Raw genomic sequence first — 5418 nt, 5'->3', positions numbered from 1 at the left:
CTGTGTTTCTTAGTGTCTGTGTCGCGATCTACCGTTTATTTTGCTGTGTGTTTTGCCTGTCCACCGGTGTAAGTTTATTTTGAGTTTTTCTAGTTATGTCATGTTGCGTTCAGCATTAAAGCCTTTTTGAGTTCACGTCTGTCTCCGGAGTCTGCACCTTGGGTCCTATTCCTGCCTGCACACAGCCACACCTAACACATGCATAGTTATACAAGTATAACACACAGTGAAATGTAGCCTGAACACGCTCCTCGACATGTGCAAAAATTGGGGGGGGCTGTAGAGGAAGAACATATATATATATATATATTATATATGAATAAAAACAATGTCAATAACCAAAATAAATAGAAGCGTACATGAAAACTACACAGTCCTTCACCTTTCTGTGTCTGATTTTTTTTAAGGAAAACAGTTTTTCATTCCACTAAAAACAGGACAAACCCACCAGCATGAACATTAAATAAACTATTACAATTGTAAAACAAAAATCATTTACAAAATGTAATAATTATCAGTGGGTCCCAGGAAATAGAATGTGACATGGGATTTAGATTTCCGTTACCAGGATGGTCGGGTTCAGCGTAGTCTTTATCACCACCTGTCAAAGACACATCATCAATATTCATGTTTGCTCAGGTTATTCACTTGTTCACATCTGTCTGAGATCATTCATACTGTTGTATGGATGTGTGTACAGTATGTATATAATTATCAGCTATGTAAAAGATATTATCATCTCTGTATTCTTACCTAGTTGGAAGTCCTCCATTCAAACTCAGAGAGCCGCTGGAGGAAGGTGGTGATCCGAGGGCTGATGCTTGTAACCTTCCTCTTTACGACACGACCTGTCTTGCGGCTTGTACCAAGTTTTGCAGGGCATTTTGTTCCCATGTCTGGATTGATCCTCACAAAGAACCTTTTAACGGAAAAAAGGCTGCTTTAATTTCAAAATTAAAACATACATTACAGCAATCACCTATATGTTTCTGCAACTGTAGTCAAGCTATCACATATATTTCATTCTTAAATGGTGTAAGCTTTAATGGTGTAAAGTATTTACCTCTGTATCATCTCCAGTGTGATGGACGCTGACTCCTGATACTCAAGGTTGAAAACGTAGTATGACGCAAAGAAGACAGCAAGGGTGCTGGCAAAGTCATGCATCTGCTCAGGCTCATAAAATGCCTTGCCCTCCAAACTGATCATCCAGCGGCTTGAGACATGAAATTATTCCCTAAAAACAGACAAGAGTCCAATAAGACAATGTGCTCACCCTTACAAATAAGGTTTCCACAAGAATGCTGGATAGCAGGCCTCACACTGTACAAAAATAGAATCCACACGGTTTGCTGCTATTTCTCTTATTATTTATTATGTAATGAAAATTATGATCAATTACAGGAAAAAACTGCCTAATGTTTTGGCATTTTGGCCTGTGCTGAAATGTTAGGCTGTTTTTTCCTGTTGGTCATTGTGTATAATAAGAGAAACAGCAGCAAACTGTGTGTATTCTATTTTTATACAATATAAAACAGACAAACCCCTGTTAAGTAAGTTGTTGTGGGTACAAATACCACAATAATTACATAGATTTTTTACAAAAATATTACAAGAGGATTGAAACTATTTACTTACCAAGCGCTATTACCCTTGGTGTGATGGGTAAGGTCATCTCTCTCTCAACAGACATCTTGGTGGAAAAAGCCTTTAAAACACAAAACTGAGGCTACATCACACTGTCAGCGCGGCCAGCAAGGGCAGGAGGACAGCAATGCACCACACTGGGCGGGAAAAGACAGAGAGACAATTGTTAATTTAATGTTGCATTTATTTAACCCTTGAAAAATATATTTACATAAGTAAATAAAAGAAAAAAACACACAACCCATCTTTTCCAGAATAATTCAACTAATTGCTCTTTTGACCAACCTAACACAGACGTTACATGGTTTTCCTATGAAAAAGACCCTGGAAGACGTTGTATTAAAGGAAAAAAAACATGCTCCCCTTCCCAGTTAAAAAAATAATAAATATTAAACTTAGGTTGGAGTTCCTCGCGCCACCAACCTAATGTTATATTAACTTTTTAATGTTGTGTACTGCAGCTCACACAAAATTAAATAAAGCAGGCTAACCTACATGAGCAAGCTCAAAACTGGATAAGATTGTTTTAGCAGTCTCTAAATTTCCAAAAAAAAGTTGTCTTTCTTTATTCTCATTAAATGTGTATTTTTACCTGCTGCTTTAGCTGAAGCTAAATGTCCCACTGTTAGCGTGGCCAGCTTCTCAATAGTCATAGAACAGAAGCGCAGGAGAACAATGCACCACACTCGGCGGGAAAAAGACAAAGACTGTCGTTGCGCCTGTGTTCTTCGCCCCTCCCCGTGGAAAATATATATCTAAATGTATATTTAAATAAGAAAAGAAAAAAACACACACAACCTATTTTTTCCAGAATAATTCAGCTAATGTGCTATTTCGACCAAGCTAACACCGATTTTAAGCCCCCCCTCCCCCCACACACACAAAAAAATATATATGCTCTTAAAAATTAATAAACGAGTATGTTAGGTAGGAGAGTCCTTTGCATTACCTTATGACGTCCCGTTTGCAGTTTCCACACAGAGGTCCAACAATAACGAGGTGCAAAATCTTTTGTCCTCTCGAGCATATCGTAATGAAGAGTTAACAAAGTTGGACTGTCTAGGTGGATGGGTGGGTGGGCGGGGCCAGCATGCATTCAGTGTGTGTTTCACTAAGTTGGGTTGACTAGTTCCCAGAAGAGCTCTGTACATGTTGCACGTTCAGTAAATGAGCAATTCAGTTACTGCTCGACTGAGAAGCCTCCGCCAAATTATTACAATATTCTCCACTGACTGAAGTTCGCCTTTGGCAACTGCAGTGGCAAGCACACATTTGCAGCAGCTGTGCATGTGCATACAACTGCATGCAGCAGATTAGATGATCAGAATTCTTGAACCTTACACACAGGCAAGTCCCCTAAAAAGTCAAAACTATACTTTGTCATGTTTCGGCTGTGTACAGGCAGGAGAAGGACCCAAACGCAAAACTCACGACAATGAAATTAAACTCAAAAAGCTGCTTTATTGCAGAATGGCATGGAAAACTAAACTGGAACATGGATGACTAACACACAGGGAAACACAGCCATGAGGGAGACTACGACACCGAACTGAGGGAGACGCAGACATAAATACACAGAGGGTTAACGAGGGAAATGGGAGCACACGGGGAACACAGGTGACACTGATAATAATCACGAGACATGGCAGGAGTGAACACAACACTGACGGGAGACGGGCGAGGTGAAACAGGAAGTACAGAGGTTCAGACAGGAGGAGAGAGAGCACGAGTAGAACACCAACATAACGGGCAGGGGAGACACGGAATAAACACGAAAGGGGACGAGGGCTCATGAATACACAGAGGGGCACACAGGGGGTGAGAGTCACAACGGGAAAACACTTAGGGAACAACACAACAGGGCAACTCAGGAAACATGGCCTAAATAGGGAACAAAATACAAACATACAAGAAAACTAAGAATACTGGGCCAACATGGCCCAGGACCATGAATACTTTCACTGGTATCATACTGACAAATGGCATAGGTTGGAGGAAAATCTGGAAATGGTTGGCAGTGAAAGAGTTAAAATGTAATGCACTATTGCAACCAACCACTGAAAGAGTAAAAATACACAAACAGTATGATGAACCATTCAAATCACATAATACAGTAGCACTACTGCTAATGTGTTAACGGTAGGTATAACTACTACCGCAATTTTAAAAAATACAGTAAGTAAATGTAAATAACCTTAATATACCCATAATGCAAAGCAAATTACAGTAATTAACTGTAGAAATGTTTTCAGGTAAGTTACTGGGCATTTTGTGGTATTTTACTGTGAAAAATACAGCAAAGGTTAACAGTGTAAACCACCAGACTATCAGCAGTGATTTAAGACTTTAAGACCTCTGTGAAAATCATTTACAGTATATATCACAGAATTTAAGGCCTTTATAATCACAGAGCATACAGAGAAAAGTACTAAACTGAATCAATTTCAGCTTTGTTTTTCATGATGTATATTGTATTAATAATTACATTTCATTATCTGTGTCTTTACCACACATTTGCCACACAGGTGTAGATACTGTAGGTTCAGTGAATGCTTAAATTGCACTGATTAGAATATACTGGACATTCAAAGCTAAGATTCAGCGCACTGTGTTAGAGGTTGGGATTTGATGAATTCATCATATATACAACCTTTGATCATCATTTACGTCCAGTTGAGAATGAATCTGTGCACTCACATATTAAATGAACTGAAATCAGTAGTGTGATCTTCAGTCTTGATATAAGGAATGAGAGAACTAACAGCTGTTATTTTAATCAGCCTGTCTCAGTTGTTTTAACTCTAAGTATCACAAAGTAATGTGGTAACATCTGGACTGACGAGTTTACTGTCAGCATTTTAATCCCTAGTTTAAAGGTAGGTTACAGCCACTGCTCTAACTCTGTATAAACGAAACAGGGCCCAGTGCTGGTTCTAATAGTCTGAGCTGCTTCAAGCTTTATTTGTGAAGAGCACAGTGGTTTACAAAACACGTAGCTAGCTCGTACAGCTGCGACGTAAGATTTTCTCAATGCTAAGATGACCTTAAGAGATAGCAAAATGGCGACTGAGCGTGTCGGACAATCGGAGAGTGGGTTGTTGGGCTCCACCTTAACGCTCTTTATTCTGACATTCTCTTTATCGCTGTTTTATGCTCTGATTTACATATTACAGCAAACTTTCAGCACTTCTCAGGATGATTTTAAGCAAAGAAAACCAGTCCGCAAGAAGTCGCTAGTTCAACAAAAGGCCCGTATGTTTTTATTTTGCTGTCTGCTGTAATTTTTTCCCAGTGGATCATGGTTAAAATCAGCAGAGGACATGGCTACATCAACGTTTGAAGGTTCAATGGGCCCAACCGCTGATAACCAGATAAAATGACATTTGTTTGGTCATGGATATTTGGCGTTGTATTCCATCTTTACTCCGATGAGAAGAAGTAAAAATGAGAAAGTGAAGAATACTTCGCAATCCTCAAAACACCATCACAAGGGGCATGTGCTGCAAACTTTGTTTACTGTATATTATTACTATTAGCTGGGGATATACATTTAAATCCCGGACCATCAGTGTTTGAACAGAGAAGAGACCTTGCCTCGACACTGGTGTTTGGGGCTTGGCCGGGGTGTGTTCCGGAGACGCCAGTGGTTGGAACGCGGCCGGTGTGTGTTCCGGAGATGCAGGAGTCCGCAGCTGTGATCGGTGCATTTGGGAAGGAACTACAACACCCGTCCGAAGGGCAAGATCTGAGCCAGAAACAAGCAGCGTTTTC

The 5418-nt window shown here is 39.9% G+C and overlaps 1 long non-coding RNA gene across 3 annotated transcripts; it reads right to left on the bottom strand.

Moving 5' to 3' along the window:
• Positions 1 to 325: 325 nt before the first annotated feature.
• On the bottom strand, positions 326 to 2708 carry LOC121813067. 3 transcript variants are annotated; one of them, XR_006053489.1, is made up of 4 exons: positions 2597 to 2708; positions 1064 to 1784; positions 754 to 919; positions 326 to 601 (listed from the first exon to the last, which is right to left on the bottom strand). It is a non-coding gene; the product is annotated as an uncharacterized LOC121813067 (long non-coding RNA). The 3 variants fall into 3 exon arrangements; XR_006053488.1 differs by having other exon boundaries at positions 2240 to 2702; XR_006053487.1 differs by having other exon boundaries at positions 1064 to 2702.
• Between the last annotated feature and the right edge of the window lie 2710 nt (positions 2709 to 5418).

The sequence above is a fragment of the Haplochromis burtoni genome, unplaced genomic scaffold (genome assembly GCF_018398535.1).
Source record: "Haplochromis burtoni strain Fernald_Lab_line unplaced genomic scaffold, NCSU_Asbu1 Contig_1100, whole genome shotgun sequence".
NCBI classification, from domain to species: Eukaryota; Metazoa; Chordata; class Actinopteri; order Cichliformes; family Cichlidae; genus Haplochromis; species Haplochromis burtoni.
Note: the sequence above shows the minus strand (reverse complement) of the source record. Positions and strands in the feature narration are given on the sequence as shown.